The sequence below is a fragment of the Agelaius tricolor genome, unplaced genomic scaffold (genome assembly GCF_023055355.1).
Source record: "Agelaius tricolor isolate 1412-34295 unplaced genomic scaffold, bAgeTri1.0.p SCAF_7, whole genome shotgun sequence".
Lineage (NCBI taxonomy): Eukaryota > Metazoa > Chordata > Aves > Passeriformes > Icteridae > Agelaius > Agelaius tricolor.
In genome coordinates, this window is record NW_027269267.1 from 51,082,760 (window position 1) to 51,103,329 (window position 20,570).

Genomic DNA, 20,570 nt, shown 5'->3' on the forward strand with positions numbered 1-20,570 from the left:
GACATAGGAGAGTATATTTCCATTGCCGTGTTTGGAACAGATGTGCTAACCAAATATTTTTTAAGCTATGGCTTTTCTTGAAGCTGTTCCACTGGAATATATGCAGAATAGCAAAACAAGGAAGTTAGTCCAGATGTTCAACCAGTTGTTATCTAAACTATCAGACTGTAGGACCACTTGCACTTTCCCCAGCAAGACCACTCCAACTTTACCCAGTCTGTATTTCTTTCTTTAGAGAAATGTTACACAACTTAATTGTTAAGATATTTAGCTCATAGTACCTTAGGAACTAATGATAAATAGATATCTGCACCATGGGTTAGATGTTCTTAGTTGTTCCAAATAAGGCAGAGAAGAAAGAAAACCTAGAAGTGAAATTCATTTGTCCTTTTTATGCAGTTGAATTTCTAAACACAGGCTTGACTTTTACGCCTCTCTTTAGAAACATCACGCATCATAGTGTAATGACCCACCCCTTAAAGGAAGGAAACACTTGAGATTCAAAAATGGTCATTAGTCAAAAGAAGCTATGAAGGTCAGAAGGTCCACAAGCACTCAGAGTGTTTAATTAGTAAATTACACACATGGCATGGAAATTGGTCTGTTAGTCCCTGATCTACTATATGGGCACATGGCAGTGGGTTTTAGACAAAAGGGTATGGAGAAATGAAAAGGAAAAAGTAAAGAGGTGAATTAAAAAGGGAGAGATGAATTAAAGAAAGGCAAAGAGACAAAAAGAAGAAAAGGAGGAGAAAAAGAGACGGTAAAAAATAAATCCCCAGCCCTTGTTTCAGCATCAAAACAGCTGATGGGATGCCAATCCCAGAGCTGACCCAGCTGAGGGGATGCCAGCTGTGGTTTCAGCATTGATCCAGCTGATAAGCTGCAATGAAATTAACGTGGTCCAGCTGATGAGATGAACGTGGTCCAGCTGTTCAGGGTCCAGGGCCACTGCCTGGGCCATGAGGGGAACCTTTTTAGGGACACATTTCTCCACCCCACAGACAGGTTTCCTGCTCTACATGCTAATTAGCCCTCATGTGTAGTCTGTTCTTTTAGGGCTTTCTGGAAAGGGGTTGGAGGGCTTTGGGGTCTTTGGTGGTCCCAATCCCACTGTATAGTCTATGTCTACTTCCACTAATCATTCCTGAGCTTGGGATGTACTGTGCTGTTTTTCTTTCTCATGGAAAATACTGCCCTATCTCCACCTGCTCCCGCTTCACCAGCCAAAACTTCTTTCTCACAGCATGTTAGTACCAACAATCCTTGACTATTACCAAGAATTCTTGTCTGCTCTTACTGACAGCCCTTGGCTGGCTTCTCAGCCATCTGGTTATCAGTGTTTGAGACATATTCAGTAACCCCTTATCTTCTGGGAACTGAGGGGTCAAAAGGATCTTTCTATGGACTGCTGTTTGTAGGGTTGTTAGGGAGTGAGTTTCATATTTATCTCAAAGGAGCAATTTACATTAATTTAAATATGATCAAATAAACTGAATCAGATTAACTGCTTTCTAAAAAGGAAGAGAACTCTGCTGGTTATGAAAGGAGAATATGTCCCAGTGACTAGAATCTAGTAAGTACTGGATGCATATAGCTAGAGCACATGAATTTTAATCTGTTGTTTTGGTTTTTTTAATACCTTTTCTCAGCATCTACTTACTAGACTATTAAGCATGTCTTTGTCCTTTCTGTGAGTTAGACATAAAAACTTACATTGGAGACTGATTTAGAAAAAAAATAGTGAATTTCTAAGTCCTGATGGCTTTTGGAAACTGGTCAGCTGATAATGATCTTTGTCCTGGAGCAGAAATATGGAAGATTATGGGGGAGGGAGAAACCACTATATTCACAAGGGAAACAGCACTCATGAATTTAGATATTTAATTATTTGCAGGTTTAGGCAGCAAGTGAACCTGAATTTTTAGGATTTCAGCAAGTCCCTTTCTTAGAATTAGCCCCAGACAGATATACTACTTATGTCCCGTTCTGAACTAAGCCATTGCTTTGAAGCAAAATTTTGAAAGAAAAATGCTTGGTTTAAAAGCCCACAGTAATGAGATGGTTTAGATAAGTATCGCTCAAATGTGCAGATGAGATTTGACTGCCTCCTGATTCACATCAAGGAATAGCAATATCCAATTCCAAATGTCTGTAACAAGCAAATTAATTGAAGAGCCTTTTGTGTTAGAAAGAGATAAAGTAGATTTGACATGTTGGCATGACTCAGTTAGTAAGCTGTACACTTGATTGCTTCTGGGTTCACGTCATTACTGCTTCTCTCTGTTGCCCTCATGCAGACAAAAGTTGCATTTGAGTGCAATAGAAGATTTAAGATTATGAGGAGGAAGAAAGAGATTTGTGTGGAAAGGGAGCTAGAGACATGAAGTGTATTTTGGCTATGAGGGAATAGGGAAGCTACATGGATATGATATAAGCCTGATATTCTGCAAAGAAAAAAGAAAAAGAAGGAAAAAAAAGGTTGTGCAGCATATATTATTTTATAGTGTTAATTTTAACACTGTAATTTTACAGTAGCAATAGTAGAATACAACTTTTATTAGAACTACTTCCCTGAATTGTAACTTGTGAAGTCCTTACAGTTAAATACTTACCCTGTGCAATATATGCTTACTAGAATCAATTATTTTTAATTATGACAGAATCATTTAGGTTGGAAAAGATCTCTGATATCATCAAGTTCAACCTATGGCCTAACACCACGAAGTCAAGTATCTATACCAAGGCATGTGGCCAGCTGAGTACCACATCCAGTCTTTCCTTGAGCACCTCCATGGATGATGACTCCAATACCACCTTGGGCAGCCCATTGCAATATCTAATCACCCTTTCTGTGGAGAAATTCTTCCTAATGCCCAACCTAAACCTCCCTCAGGGCAGCTTAAGACTATGTCCTCCTGTCTTGTTGCTATTTAATAAACAGTAACAAAAAAATTCTACATATTTTTGAATTTTACATGTGACACTTTCTCTGCAAAATTTTCTAAGACAATAGAGAAATGAGAAAGGAAATATATGACTATAATTGGAAAATTACTTTCACATAAAGTAAAATGCATGATCTTTACTACTGTTCAAGCTTGTTTAGCCGTTAGTCTTGCATGGCTTTGACTGCAGGACGTCATATAATAGTGGGAAAGTATGATTTTATGTAATCAGTACACTTTTTTAAATGAAAGTATGTTATCTTTGCTGACCCTGAGACAATACTTAATTACGTTTGATTAGAAAGAGAGAAAATACTCTCTTTCTAAGTAAGTGTGCTGGAGCTCACTGGAGTAATACTGTTAGAATGACAGCAACCACATGTGATTTCAGCACAACATAAGCATGAAAAGAATGGATTTAGCCTAATGTTCAGATAGCATTTTGATTTTGGGTCAGGTCATTCGAAATCAGCAAAGGCAATAAGAAATTTGTGATAGTGCTGCTAAATGAGGCTCACAATACACCAGAGCAATTGAAGCAGTATAAGCTCCTCAGAGTGAGTACAAGTACTGCTTTTCCAATTCCTGCAGTGTGAGGGTACTGCAGAAATTGGATAACTGTCATATATGGCACAGTGAAGAATGAAAGGAAGGAGAAAAATTATCTATTTGTATTGGAGTCTAGAAGATGCAAAGCAACAGAGAACTGGTATGTTCTATTTTCCTGCATATATAGGCTGTTGCAGGAAACATAGAATATTAATTATTCCCCTCCCAAGAGTACTAATTCTCCATTGAATATATTACATCAGCTTTACAGCTTTTACAGAGTAAATCTGTTACCTGAAACTGAGAGTTATCCAGGCCTTTTCTACACATCAAATTGACCAAAAATGTAGCTGAAAGGGAATATCACACTTGCAAAATTAATGAATTTGATCACATGAGGTCCACCTGATTTAAGGTGATTACTGAAATGGGATTAGTCATGTGTTCATGCATGGACTTGAAGCACTTGATAATCATATCTTTCCTGGGTAATGTTTACATGAGGACACTTTGAAATTGTGTGTCTTACAATTTCTGCCTTAATTTATTTATTTGCTTTTAAAAATACTGCATAAAGTAGCCTTGCCTTGTATACAGACTTGCAACTATTTCACTTGTTTTACTATTCTGTTGAATTCTCACCCTTTAGTTGATTGCCTTCAGAGATAGAAATCCTTTGTAGGAAACAGCTTTAGTACCTACTAGGCATGTTCGTCACTGTTCTTCTCAGCCAGAGATTTTCAGCCTCTTCAACAATGGGTAAAAGCCCTGTCACAAGCGTTTGTTATGTAGCATGGATATGATACAGTTGCCTGAAAGTAGATGTCTGTGGTGATTTCAAATGTTTTAGAAAATACTTTCCTAGCCTCCTGAAAGATACATCTCCCATGTAAGGATATCATCATTTCCCTCAGCTCTGGGTGGATTTCTCAGACCTGGTTCTCTTCTGTTCCATTATACATCCCACATGACTTAGAGCATCTGCAGTAAGGGTTCTGAACCCATAGCAATAGACTTTGTGTATCCAAAATAACACAAAAAGTGTATGTATATCCAACATAGCTCAATGTTTCTGTAATTTTTATCTGAAGAGACACAAAGCACTGATTTTGCTTTGCTTTTTGAGCTGATAACAAAAAAAAAGAAAACCAAAAACCACAAACTTAGTGAGAAATACTGGAGGTCATTAGTAAAAAAAAGCTCAAGAAAAGTAAATAATATTAGCTATTATTAGTATTTTCAGATTTTACAGTGGAATTGAAAAGGCTTGGAAAAAGGTAAAGACATATTATGAAGTCATAAAGTAATTGAATTTGGAACAGACCTATGAAGGTCAACTGATACAATTTTCTTCACACTTACATCAGGGCTGCCTTAGATCAGGTGTGATCAAAATTTAATTTGGATAAGCAAGGAACCCTAGTATCCCATAGTTCATTGCATGTCAGAGTTAAAAAATAGCATTAATACCCAATATATGGAAAATATTTGAATCACTACAGAGTGGTAAGGTAACATAACTTCTTCAAGGCTTCACAGTTTCCAGTCTTTGTTCTCCACAGTTTTCCTTGGTGACTTAGATGTCTGCTAACTGCCTTTGCATCTTGCAAGCCTTGAAATATTCATTTTATATTTCAAATAGCTGTACAATACCTCAATATTTATCTACAGCTGCTGCATCTTAAAAGTTTCATAGTAGTAATGTAAGGAAGATTGTTTATAAAAGTTGGCTGGTTTTATTGGAAAAATGGCTTGCACTGACTTTCATTTATTTTTATCCAAAAATGTCCTTCTTAGAGGTAACAGCCAACCTGAAAGGCTCTCCCTAGTGGCTAGAAAACTTTGGAATGATTTATCACTCAGGATTAACAACTAAACAGCTGACCCTGGGGGGAAAAAGGAATGGGAGGGCAACTAATGAAGCCAACCAACCAACCCAAACCAAACATTGCCCATGTTCTCATAAAAAAAAAGGTCACAGTGCATGTGTTTTACAACGCATAAAAGGCATTCCATGCAATTAGGGATATGTCCTCATGTTCCTGATACAGAAAATTTGGAAATAAAATCTTGAACATGAAAGTGGCAGAAAAAAACCTAGGAATTACAAACAGGTAGTTGGAATAACTCAGAAGAAAAAATGTAGAGTGGAAAGTCTGGAATAAGCATACAAACACAAATAACATCAATCAATGAATATTTCAAACTACTAAAAAAAGTCTTTGAAGGCAGAAATCTACTTAAAAAGAACTCCACTTTAAAAAGATTTTTTCCTTTCAGACTATTATGTTCAACATCCTATTTTTTCTGCCAAATGTTAACAATTTAAACCCAAGAAATTTCTAGCAAATATTCTTGTTATATTTATGCTCAGAACACCTGGTGAGAGACTTCAGCATGCTAAAGGACCTGGAGACTGAAATTAAAGAAATTCACTATATGGAATATTTTTTCTTCAGCTAAGAGGTTGACATTGTGATATTTGTGACTCATACAATGAAAATGTATAATGGGTCAGAGGCTTTAGCCAAAAGTGTAAATTTTGTTAGATATGTGTTAACAAGAAGAATATTTGTTTTAAGTGAGAAATTACATGCATGTGGCAAGCTTGATTTTCCACAATGTAGTTATGGATGTTAAAAACCAACATTTACAGTTTTGCTAGTTCAATTTTGTTGTTTATGGTGTTGTTCCTGGAGCCCAAAGAACAAAGAAGTAAAATTATTCCTTTTTTCTCTTTATTAATAGAGATCTGTCACCATATTATATGTACCACATAAAGATTTTTAATTGCTTTGGAGAGATATTCTGCCAAAGCTCCTCGGTGGGATTTTTGTAGAAAGTAAAATATAGCCATCAGAGAGTAAATATTTCTCTTCAGATTGGAGTTCAGTCTCTGAGTGTTTCGTCATGCATATTGACTTGAAATTGATATCACCAAAAAAAAAAAAAAATATAAAGTAGGAATGAAAAGAATTCAGAGGGAAGATGAATATTATTATAAACCCCAAATTAAAATAATTTGACTATCATTTTAGGGAAAAAATACATCTCTGAATCCCTTGGATTAAAAAAAAAATTAAGGCGAAATTAAGGAGAAGCATCTTGCAAGGATGTGAAATGATTAATTTGTGTCAACATCCAGCATGGGGAAGATGAGAAGATATGTGATTTGGAACTGCTCTCTTCAGGTAATGAAGATGAGTTGTCAGATAATGAGAAGTCAGATGGAGCTCAAAGTGATATATTAAGGAACAAATATTCAAAGAAGCAGATGGTTCTCACCTGAGAGTTCTTTGGGGGAACTTAAAATGAAATGCCTTAGTTACTAAAAAAGATGTGCAATCAGTCACAGTTATGAGAGTAGAGAAAGAAACTGTAGGTTCAAACAATGTAGCTATTTTATTACCAAGGTATTTGGGATGATTCAGGGAATTACAAACCAATGAGTTCTGATTCATTATTTATAAAGCTGACTGAAGCAATAAAAACATACATAGGTATAAAGCAGAATGAGAACAGGGACAAAACAAAACACAAACCACATTTCTGGTCCTCTTGGAATGTCTGAATTGACCTATGTAATCCTGTATAAGGTAAAAAAAAAACCAGCAAAAATATTGTATTTAGACTTTCAAGAAGTCCTTAGCAAGTACTTTCACTAAAGACTGTTAATGACTATGGTAAGAGGTAGTATTGATGGTTAATTAAAAAAAAAATGAGATAAGACAAGAATTGCAGAAGGCATGGTTCTTTTCAACATGGAGAGAGGTTGATTGGCTTAGCATCCTGCCAGGTTAATGCAATCTCTTACAGTGATTGCTGGTAATGAGTAGCAAGACATGTTTAAAACCACAACCATGTTGTATAAGATGTCTTTTCCTGTAGTTGATAATAGGGGTAGTTTGTGGTTTTTTGTTTGCTTTTTGGTTTGAAGGAACGTTTTGGAGATTAAGAAATGCATTACCTTCTCAATATACTTCCTACTTTATACCACAGAAAAATTTTCAAATTTAAAAAAGTCAATTGAAATGGAAACATGTATATACAACAAAGCAAAAGCAGCTGAAGATCAGATAGAAATGTCACAACATATGTAAATAAGGAAGCAATTTTTCTTGGGGTATTAACTGAAGTAGAGTTCATATGCACAAGTGTTTGGAGATTTACACTCTTAATACAGGCAATTAGATTGCTAATTATGGTGAAATTATGAATATAGTTATTAATTGAATAAACACAAACCCAGGCCTTCCCAATGTACCTGCTTCTCAGTAAGATATAAAATATTTTACCTCTGACTCCCATGTGTCAGATGAGGAACGTGAATATAAGTAAAATTACTGTCCATAACATGAGTAAAAAAGTGCATAGTCTTAATTTCTTTTGTTTGTATATTTTTTCTGTTTGTTTTACAGTGTTAACTAAATGCAGAAACTTATTTCTAAGTGTTAGTGTGGGGTTTCTATCTGAAGGTGGACTATTCCTGTGTATAACTTCTGCAAATTTGCTTTTAGAAGACTTTTACTACATCAGGGCTAGGATTCTTACATTGCATTTAGTGGATGGCAGTGACTGCAGTGTACTCTGAGATCCTGGTCCCCTCTCTGTCCACAAGAAATAAGTGCTGGAGCACAGCATGGTCATGGCAATCTCCAACACGTTTACTTGTTTCCTTTTCCATGCAAATCAGGGAACAGAGAGTGTCTGCTGAACTCAAGCCTTGGTCTAACAGGGAGCCTGAAAATGGCTGAGACTTGTGCCTGTACTCTGTAAGTCCCAAGCTATTGCAGCTTTGATAAGGAAAGACATCATATTAGGCACGCAGGTAGGCAGGATTGAAAGTGAGCATCTTATCTAAAAATAATCATGACATTTACCCTGCACTTGGCATGCGCAACTCTCAGCTTCAATTGAAATCAGTTAAGTTCATCTTCATTGTTCTCAAGGTTACATTTTAAATAGTGGGAATTGCACAAGTAAGCAATTATAAATAGTGTTTTATAATGGCAATAAATAAGTAATTTTTAAAAATATGAGGGAAATGTCCATAAAATACATTTAGAAAAAAAAAAAAGTTAGTAAATTCTGGTTTTATTCCAAAATGTCTTCTTAGAGCACCGGATTATAGATTTTTTCCTTCATCTCAAAATAGAAAGAACTGAAAAATATCTGCCTCATTTTTCCATTTCCTTACATGATAGTGTTGAAGCCTCAGGAAGTAAACAAATAAAAGAGAGAAACAGAAATGTTAGAGCTGAGAGAGCTAAGATGATGAAGGCATTTTATATCTTAGAAAAATAAATTAACCATGGTGCAGTTTCAAAATATTAAACAAGAAACGAATAATTTCAAATATGCACAAATAAATTTATACAAAATTATTTAAGAATCTTGATATAATCATAAATCAATATTATATTTCTGTTTAAGTGAAGAAAGATGCAGATTTCAAATAATCAGAAAAACTGTATTGAATTAATAGTATATAATAATAATAATAATAATAATAATAATAATCTCGTATTGAAATTATGTCATTTTTTAACAACGTTACAGCTATCTCAGATTTATACTCTAAAGCCCGAGTTTACTGTAACAGAAATAAGATAGACAAATCTTCATTAGAGGAAAAAACCCAACAAAACCAAAAGAAACCAAGCAAAACCACACTCAACCTCAAAAAAGCTTGTAGAGAGAGGAGTTCCAGTACGAATGTTGACTCTGTGCTACTGAGTTGTTTTAAAATTCCTGCTGCAAAATTCTTTAGCGAAACCTTCTAACATCTTCAAGGTGGTGTGTCTGAATGGAAAATGACCAAACAACTTGGAGCAACTAAAGCCATACTAAAACATTAGTATATTGCATAGTATATTGCATAGCACACTGGCTTTTTCTTAATGATATAATCTTGTCACTGCAACTTGTATAAATTCAGGAAATCTTAGCCTCAATCATTGTTGCAAATATTTATAATTTTTCCTGTTTTTATACGGCATAAGAGAACTTGTCTCTTTTTGATTTGCTTCTTGGCCTGAGAAACCACAGAAGGTTTGGTGTCATAGCCTTAAGGATTAGCATAATGTCAATTTATAGAATTACACTGGCTGTAATTCTTATTATTTTTGCATTTATTCCTTGAAATGTGAGTCAGAGAAGAAACTGTAGCAGACAGTTACATGTTCTAAAAATCTGCAGAATTTAGAATTTAAAGGATAAACCTCCTTAAGACTGTGAAACAAACTAGAAGGCTAACCTGCCTGAAAATACATTGTTAGTGATTGCAAATTGGTATCTCAATTCTGAGTTTTCCTAAGTGAGCTATTATATTTACTCATAATATTTAAATACATTGTGCAAAGCTTTTGAGAAGAAAAATGAGGTATCTTCCAACTATTTTTCCAAAATATGTGACTTTAAATGTTTAGAGTTGAAGCCTCAGGAAGTAAATGAATTCTTTCCCTCACATATTATAGTTGACTATAGTCTCACTGCCATGATTGTGATATCAGTTGACAATTAGGCAATTTTGAATTGAGTAGTCTATGAATAAAACTGAAGAAAAAGCTTTTGGAAGGGCTTTTTTGGAAGGGCTGAAGACATAAACACCATTCCTTTTTTAAATGAAATTGGACTTGAATGACTGATTAAATTTTTTTAGACTTCTAAACTTTTATTATCGGTAATGATATATAAAAAATACTAACTTTCCAGTCAAGGAAGTTCATTAAAGAGAATACCTTACTATATAGTACTTTCTGTGAAAACATACAAATTTTCAGATGGGTAACCAAAAGCAGAAAAATTTCCAGCAGGCTGGAATAACCAGCATGAATCATCATGTCTGGAAAAAAAGACCCAAAAAAATATCACACCTATAAATGAAAAGAAAATCATACCTGCTTTTCAATTCCCACCTATGAATGGAAAAGCATAGGGGAAAAAACGCTGAAACAAAAACATCTGAAAATGAAGGAGAGCTCCATAAAATTTAGGAGTTCAAAGTTATAGAAATTAAAACCAAAGCAAAAGGGATTGCATGATTTTTGCTGCCAAGATTCTAATTGCTAGGCTTCCTAGATGGAGTTTCACAAATGTATTGCATTACAGAAAATGAAAACATTTAACCATATTGGAGTGCCTCAGTGTAACTCAGTGGAATGGTTCCTCTATGATTGATACCCTTTCAGCAGAACCATTAAAGTGTGCTTCAGGGACTACACAGAATACAGCAGATTCTTTAATCCAGTGGTTTGGGGAGTTTGTAAGGCTTAAAGCCCATTATCACCAGCTTCTCCAGGTTATAAATTCCTGAGCAGCAATAAATGACAAAATTTTCCAGAAGCTATACTGCTGAATTAGTAGTCAACAAACACAAGCTATCCTCGCACCTTTCATTACATTAATATCACTGTCTTTACAAGGGGGCAAAGAGAATGGATTTGCACTTAAAAAGGATGGTTTAATCATTTGAGTATTTGGTGTAAACATAAAGCTTATGAGCAAATAGAACTTGCTTTCTGATTCCATTAACAGAGTATGTTGAAATGTAACCACATTTTCTTTCAGTAAATAGGAGGGCCATTGTGTGAATTTTAACTACCACTTGCAAATAGTGTGTTTTGATAAGTATAAATTACCACACAATGAACAACAACAAAAAAATAGTGATATGCATATTCAGCATTTACAAGTGGAAAGTCTTAGATGAGGAGTGAGTCAGGCAGCATAAATACAGTGATCATCAACCTCTAAATAGTAAGAGTGAAATTTGAAATATTTTAGGTGGCATTCTGGTGCCCAGAACCTGGGGTGGGGAATTCATATTTCCAAGATATCTTGGACTTTTATCTTGGATATGCACATATAAATGTTAAATTCCTGGTCAGGTGTACTGAAACTTTTCATCTAAACATTTACATTGCCATGTTCTTACCCCATTTTTGATATTGGGCAACCTCGCTTACTGCAGCATTCAAACTTTAGCAGCTAACATAGTTGTTGGGACTCTCAAGTATCCACAAGTTGTTCATGTCTTTGTTAGATGAGTCCTCTGTAGAAACGGAGGCAATATTTCCTTATATTCAGGGATTTGCACAGCAATCATGTTTACACCACATTGCAGAGTCAGGATAGAAGTGTTTTTTTGTGAATACAACCACTATTCACCTGCCAGACAGCACAGCCACAAGTTTAACTTACCGAAACACGTGTATAGTGGCTGCAAGAGAGGAATTCCTATGCTGAGGAAAAAGCAGGAAGAGATAAACGGACATTGGGAACAGATCTCATGGTATTGCAGGAAGAAGTATGTGTATACATTTGTATTCTTCAACTGCTTCAGGGATTCCACTTGCTTACATAGATCAAAGAGAAAAAAAAAGCCCACAAAACACAGGGAAAGGCAGCAGAAAGCACTGTATGCCAGGTTAATTAAGTTAGACGGCAGTGACAAACAATTTTTCAATGTGTATATCAACACAATAGAAGAAGATCAAAGCCAGCTGGCACATTTCTGGGTTAGCACATGACTTTGTCAGATGACAAAATGAATTCTTTTGTTCCCTCTACCTTTCCAACATGATTTACCACATATTCCCAGGTGTCACCTTTAAGGATTGGACTTTTCCCTTCTCATTTGACAGGTTAAAAAGGAAAAGGACTGTGAGTTCTTTCAAGGGTGAGTGAAGCTAGCAGCCATCTTTCTGCCTTCACTGCTGCCCCTAAAGCTCACTGAATTGCAGTCCTACTTTTGCTGCAGTCCAAAGACTGTGATAGGTGAAGATATCCAAATGATCCTGTGGTACTAACAGCATCCTCAAAATTGTACAGGGTCATATCTGCTCAAAGAATGTAGGATGGTAAAATATGGCATCTTTGTCTTATATGCATACAGTTAATTTCAAATACAATAGTAGCATTTATTTTTGCCAAATACAAAGGTAATTGGGAAATTATTGCCACCCATACACTGCAGAGAGATCAATCCCATCCAGAAGTTTGGTTCTGGAGAGACACTAAAAGAGAATTTGACCAAGAGATTCTGACCTATCAGTGAAATAATCAGCCACCTGCAAAAAGACTGAAGGTGAAGCAAGTGTTAAGGTTCATATGGCCCATGAGGTATTTTAATGGGAAATAACCACTCCCTGAAAAAGAAGGCCAGTCTCAGCTCCCAGATCTCTGGGAATGCTGTTGCAAATTCTTCATAGATAAAAGCATCAGTGTAATGAAATGTCATCAACTACTTTCATTTTTCATTTACTTCCAGAAGAAAACCAGGATGATATATTCACTCTTACAGGAAGTTACTGCTGTTACATAAACTTCTTCAGTTAAATTATTCTTCTATAAACCATGAAATCCTGCCTTGCTTTTCCATGATTTCTTCTAACCCCCTCATGGGACAGCAACCCAATTGAAATATGTTCTTAAAAACCATGTTCCAAGCACTACAGAACTAACTTCCTTCCTTCCTTCCTTCCTTCCTTCCTTCCTTCCTTCCTTCCTTCCTTCCTTCCTTCCTTCCTTCCATTTATTTTGTCTAGGTTTATTGAAAGTTCTAGCTTTGTTTTGATTTTTATTCTACAGCGTGCAAATGCCTGGATCTACCAGCTCTCAGGACCAAGCTTCCAAGATTATGGAATGTTCAGCTGGAGTCACATTAAGATTCCACCTTCAGTTGTGCTGGCAGTTTCACAGCATAACAGCCCTCAGGACACAAGCCTGCAGCAGAAGTTGCTACATGAACTCCTGGGTGAATAGACATGACATTTGAAATCCTTCCATCTAGAACATGTTTGGGCTGCCTAAAAGTCCCCCAGCACAAATCTCACAGTTCCTTTGAAACAATGGTTATCACAGTGAAGACTGCCACTGCAGAAGCTGGGAGCAGCTCAAAGAGCTGCTGCATTTGAGGAGGCTGGGGAGAGCCTGGCAACAAGCACCAGGTGCTTTACCAGGCTGCTCTGGCTCACTGGAAAAATGACCAGGCCAGTAGGAGCGGGAACACTCAATATACTGTAACACCTGATTTTCTTTTCTTTTATTTTTCATCTCTATATTTTAATATATTAATTGTAAAGAACTATTTTTTTCCTCTGTTTTTGTCCTCTTGACCTATCTTTCTTAGTTTATTTTCTCAAGAACTGTCCTGTCTGCTGGGATATGACATAGGGAACTTAATTTGTTGACAATGTGGAAACTTCTCTGAGAAAGCAAGAGAATATTATGGTAGTTTCAAACATTCATAAGGGGAGAAGCATCAAGAGTGTCTGCTGAGCCTCTGTGTCCCACTAGATGCCAGGAGCTGTCCTATCAGTTAACACTTTCTGGTTATAAAGCATGTACTGTAGTTAGTGGAAGAAATCTCATTGCATTTTGGGAACGTGAAAAGTTGTTTTATTCAGAGGGGCCACAATGTAAAGTGGGGTTGATGGTCCTTTTAGGAAGGTCAGAAAGATTAGGCATGTACTTATGTAGAAAGAGGAAAAAGAAACTTATTTACATTGTTCATGTTGGCAGAGTTACAAATAGCTGTCCCATATCATCTTTCAGACCAGCATCTGCTACTAGGTTGAAATTAAATTGAAGTGAGGTTGCTTGGATGTGTTGGGAGATGAGCCTAGGAAAATAAATCAGAAGAGTTCTGTAGGTATGTGCTAATGGGAGGTGACTGATGAGTCTTTGTTGCTGTCTGCATGCTTGATTATTACCTTTACATGTCTAAGACAAGTTTCTTTTGAGGTCTGACCAGAAATGGTATCTATCTCATGAATGTAAATGTCTTGAAGGTATTAGAAAAGTAGTGGGAGAAGTTGTAGTAATGTATCATTAATAGCATTCAGACATCTTCAACAACTGCTGATGGATAATCTTTGTCAGGCAAAGATATTAATGACGCATAAAGAATCACTTTTCCATGTAGTCTTATAATGCAATCATATTAAAGAGGAATTTTAAAAAATGTTTTTTAAAGCATTGCCACTCTGAAACTCTTCATTTCAACCAGTTCTGTTCTGTTTTATAAGCTCTGCATTCTCAAGTGCATACCTGTAGTAAGAACGCTTGTGACCAGTTGCCAAATCAAGGGTTGTTAAAAGAAATACACAACAGGTAATGCTGGAATAAGCCTTTTTTCTTGAAAGGAAAATGAGAGAAGTTTTCTTATTTTTCTTAATTTCCCTGTTCAGTGGTGATTTTTTCCTGTTCACTTCCCATTATTTAAAAATACATCCCAAAACCTTGCGATTGGCTAGAGTATCTGTTTTGCAGTAGAATTTTTGATTTTTTTTGTTTTAGTTTTTTTATTTTACTCCTTTCCTCATGTTTTCCATATACATATCTGCCTGCCTTCCACCACCTGCTCTCTTTCCTTCCACTATTCTTTAATGTAGACACATGGGCTAATAACTTTTCTAAATATAGCCATCTGATGTAATGAAAACTGGTTCTATCACTGTAACTCTTTCCAAAAGTTTAGAACCCATTGGAAAAAATAGAAGAAAAAAAAAAGAAAAAAATTAAACCAGCAGTAAAATAAATAGCAAAATTAATAAATTATATGGAGGAACTAAAATGGATATTACACATGTTCTATCATTCCAAGGCAGAAAGAAAAATATGTGACTAGTAAGAAAAAAATAAGTAAACAAACCATGGTATGTTGTAATTACAGTAATCTCTCATATCTGTGAAAATACTAGCAACCAAATTGTAGCATAAATTATGTAATATATTGGTCAGAAGGGGAGTTATACACTCCTTTTCTTTATCTATTTAACCACTGCAAAGGACAAAGAAAAAGAATATAAATTCATGATAGTTTTTGGTTTTCAAAAGAAATAGAAAACATAGACTATATGATGCACTCTCAGCAACTCACGCAGCACTGCAACAGCTGTCCAAAGAAAAATAATAGAAGTGAACTTTGTTAGTAACAGTTTTGAATTGTTATTTCATGTGACATTGAACCCAATATCAAATTAAAATAGAAGAAGTTAGACAGGATACATCCTGGGGGCAAGTTCTTTTTCTTACTTCCCAATCATCTGAAATTCTTTCTCAACAGTACTCTCAAATAATTCATTCAATGCCCACCTGTGTATGTGAGAATAGAAAAAAAAATATAAGAGGAGCTGGAAAAGAGCATAAAAGGGCATCATCAAGGCCTTTAGTGGAACGAGCTTGGCTGGCTGTTTCAGGGTGAGTGACAATACTTCAGCTGGTGGTCATAAATGTGGTATACCTAGAGAATCAACCATCTGCAAAAGCTTGAAATAGGATGAGATCATCCCCTGAATGTTTTTTGTCTTTGTAGTTTTTAGCAAGCCTCTGCAGAAGCTAAATTTATGGTTGTAGCTGACCCCAGTGCCCAAGCTCCTCACCCCAGAGATTTTTTTTTCTTTTTTTTCCTAATCTTGAATATCTTTCTGGCTCTTCCTCTGTCAGTTAGCAGACTGCAGTGTGCAATTCCTATGGTCTGTCTCTGCCTTCCTTGAGACCTAAATTGCCAAAGCAAATCACAAGTGAGTTCTGGCTAGAATGGGGAAATAGACAACCAAAGAAAATCTTTCTGTCACACCTTACCTTCACACTCCATGTTAACCAGTTCAGCCCAGTACAATAAGGAACTAGTAATTAAAAAAAAAAAAAAAAAACAAAAACAAAAAGCAAGCTAAAATTGTGTGCCTTGCTTTCATTGAAATGCTGCTGAATGTTTCTCATTATTTGCAAGAGATGCACAATCTTCTGCTATTTGGCAACTGAGCTTCAGTCAGTGAGAAATGTGTAACCATAGAGATGTGGGATCCTCTGATGGATGGATCCCTTTACTTGTAAAGAATGTTTAGTGATCAGAAAGGTCATGAGATCATAAATTTCAGATTTTCAGAGTTCTCAAATATTTAAAGAAAAACAAAAAAAACCAAAAACCTTGTGCTAACTGAGATGCATGTGTTATCTTCAATGATTGGGCCAACACAATAATAAGTCCTGTTGGGTTTCTTTTTTTCTTTAATAAAAAGTGTATTTTGTCTAATAATAAAGCTACTGTTATTATCCTTAAAGGCTGATTTTTATTTTTTTTAATAACTTCTCAAAAACAGGCTCACAAAATAAGTGCCTTACTGTAAGGAAATAACATTAATAGCATTTACAGCTTATGTCTCAACATGTTCTCAGTGGTGAAAGTTGGAGAAAACACCACAGGTGTCCATGCATAAGCTGAAAAAAGGAACAAAAGTTTCAGTTCTGACCCCTCTGAGGCAGAACCAAAACTGTGACTTTTCACAGCAACATTCCACTGCAGAGTGTTACAGTTTAGGTGTATAAATGCATAAGCTCAAGAAGTGGGGTCACAAATAGGACCCTTGGCTTTGAGATTTCTTTCTTCTTGCAACTCCCAGAGAAGCTCACTAATTTTTTTGCAATTACAGCATGTTAAAAAAAAAAGTTAGAAATTATTACTCCCTGCCAGCTTGGCCTCATTTTCTTTCTAAAAACTGTAGAGTGTAGAGATAAATAGAGATTTTTCTAAATAGACCAGGTTGACATGACTTTTCAGAGTTCACTGAAGTTTTCCTTGACAAAGTGTCAGCAGCCAAGGGTGATTTTTTTTTTTATGTGCTGGTGATGGAAAAATAAAGTATAAGCAAGTGTGTCATAAACCCCACAAAAATTGCCAAAACTTGAAAATGAAGAATGGTCTGTTTATCATCCTCCTTATCTAACAATATGTACATTAGATAGTATCATATGCAGAAACACACAATGATCAGAAAATACTGTATTATTTCTGGACAATTTTAGGATCAGATCCTCAAATTCAGGCCTTGCCTAGTTCTGATTCCATTGAAAGCACACCTTTTCACTGATTGTAATGCATGTTGCTTTAAGAAATTAAGCATCCCCTAAAGAGTCTGGTCAAGGAGTCAATAGGAATAACAGTAACTGGAACAGTGTTGATGGTTCTGTCATCTTATGTTAAAGAAATTGAATGTAATTCAGTTATAGTATTAAACTGTTAAATTCTATGTAGCATATTGGTTTCCTAGGAAGTGATTAATGACTTAGAGTCTGAAGCAATCTGTTAAGCATGCACATTCTTGGACATGAACCCACTGTGCTGGGAGAAGGCTACCAATAAAAACTGAGAGAATATTCATTTTTTTCTCATCCTGCCTATATTTTTATGGTTGCTTCTGGAAGTAACTAACGAGAAAATAAATTTGGTATAAATTGAGCTAACTCTATTTTTCCCAACAGAATTTCTCCATACCAATTCTGGAATGGCAAGTTGCTAAATATAACAAAAATAAATTAACTAAACATAACAAAATAGATGAAGTAAATCAAGTACACCCACATTCATGCTGTGGCATTGATATTCTTGGGCATATCAAAAGATATTTCCATATATTAGTACCTTCCCACACCTGATGGCAGAAAATTATTCATTGCAATGAGTCTTATTCTAAATAGAATTTTCAAGATACTAATTTAATATAAACTGTTAACTTAGCTATAAATGTCATTGAAATGTCATTGAAACATGTAATAACAATTGCATGCAGCTATGTAATATATGTATCATCAATATATGTATGCAATAATTACTTGTCTTCATCAATGTGGCATATAATGAATACAATAAATTGTTCTCATATTAAGATAAAAGAGCCAAAAAAAAAACAAGTAATACAATGAAGATGAAACTAGAAAATTTAAATTTAAATTTCAGAAAGGCTAAGAGCTTTTTTAAAAGTATCTGAAAATGGGAAGACAATTAATAACCATACAAATATGAGAAATCCAAATATAATGTTTCATTTTTCATGTTATATTTAACCATCATTTTTTTGAAAACATTTAAAATTCAAGTTAAAAAAAATATTGTCTCTATTTTATCAAATTTGACTTGAAATAATAAGGGCAATTTTACAAAAGAATGTCTGTCATTGAACCAAAAGGTAACTATGCAATAGCTAAATAAGATGATCAGCCATAAATGAAAGCTAGAGTAGGAGGCAAGGGTGAAACGTTCTTTAGCCTTCATGTCCATGTATGTACGAGGCTGACGCAGCAAAAGGGTTATCAGATATCTCAATTTCAGGACAGAAACAATTCAAAGGGTGCAGCACAATTGTTGGGAATCAAAGATCAGGCAGCAATCAACCATAAATGATGGAGTCCCACAACTGATCTATTTTAAGTAATGAGGGAAGATGACCAGGAACGCAAGGCAAGCGTTACGATTCAATGTTAAAGTCTCTGCCCCAACCAAGGTGCAAACGAAACCAAATGCCAGTTCAACTATGCAGACTTTATTTTGTCATTTTAAGTGTCTAGGGAAAAGGAAGCAAGGGGGAGAAGGGGAGAGAGAGGGAGACCTCTTTTAGGGCTACTTTTCTTGACTTTGACTACACTTTATTTTTTCACTGGAATGTTTTTCCACATCCACTCCACCTGATAAGCCCTCAGAAACAGCAAGTTATGCACTGTTTTTTAATATCTTCTCCTAACTTTTTCACTCACTAATGCTTCATTAAACCTTAGGAAAAAAATTCCTTTTCTGTTAACATTTAGCAATTTTTTTTTTTATTTTTCTGGTGATTCAATGTTATGGAAAGGATTTAACTTGAGTTCCTGAGGACATTGATGTCTTATTTTTGGGCACATAATTGGACTCCTTAGCATGTGGTTCTACTGAACTCTTCAGTGGGATCTTCTGTCATTCAGTGCACACAACAGTTGCTGGAAAGCTTGCAGAGAGTTTCCACCCATAATTAATGTCAGCTGTGTGAGACACAATTACAATAATTATAGTTTTACTAATTTGCATGGAACAATTATATATGCTTGATTTGTGGAAGAGACATTCTGAAGTGTGGTGGTTAAATTTTTTTTTCTGACAGTGATTTCCTAAAAAAATTATGTAGGCATTGATTAAACATGGAAATGGAAATGTTTTCAGCTAAAGTCTATGTAAAAACCCTTATTCCCAGGTTAAGAGACTACTTAATTACTGTTCTGGTACAATAGATTGAGAGAATTTTGTGGTTTTCCTGTTTTTCTGTACTGGCTAGATCTTCCACATTGAAGATGCAGATTCATTTTTCCTTTCATCCAGAGGGCTGTTCTCAATTTCATATTGAATCTTTCATTTGTTGAATTAAATATAGTTTCAGTGTTCTACAGAGAGATATGGATACAGAGCTCATCAAGTCTCTACATATCTAGAGAGAGAATGCTCCTCAGCATAGGAATCAGGCTGTTTGATACTATCAAAATTTGGCCACTCAGGGGGTGAAAGGACAGAATTCCTCCATTTTTATTACAGCCACATATAAACACAAACACATTTTTGTATCTAGTTACAGTAACTCTCTTTAAAATTTATCTTCTTTATATGTTCGCTGTTTAAAAAAAATCTCTTGGGAGGTGAGCTTACATATCAGCACAGGATTAAGAAAGCTGGAGGCTCCATCCTTATTACTGTAACATTGGAAGTAATAACAATTGAATTAACACAGTTGAATGTGATGTTTGTTTCCAAAATAAAAAAAAAAAAGAACCATCTTTTTTATGTCCTTCATGAGACTTTTACCAGTTTCATGTATAATGCCCAGTATACCACTTCTGAATTTTTTTGGTGTTCAGTGAAATTGTATTAAGATATATTTGCTCCTTGACTAGAACAGCTGCTGCTACATGGACAGTTTTTCCATTCATAGTCTACCTAAACAATGTTTTAACTGAAAGTAAAACCCATTAAATGAATGTGACATGAACAAATGAAACAGAATACATGTTGCAAGCAACAAGTACTGAGCAGGTTTCTACTATAAAATTAATTAAAAGGCCAGAAATGCAAACACCATTGGGAGGAACTCGGAATTTAGTACATGGGTAGAGGGAGGCTGCTCTCCAAAGAAATGCTTCAGGGATGATGTAGCAACAGCCAGTTTCCTTTTGTTTGTCTGAATTTGTTTAAAGAATGCACCACATGTCATCTGCATGTTCATGCATATGCATGTTTTCACCTTCACTACTCTTCCTTGGTTCCATCCAGTG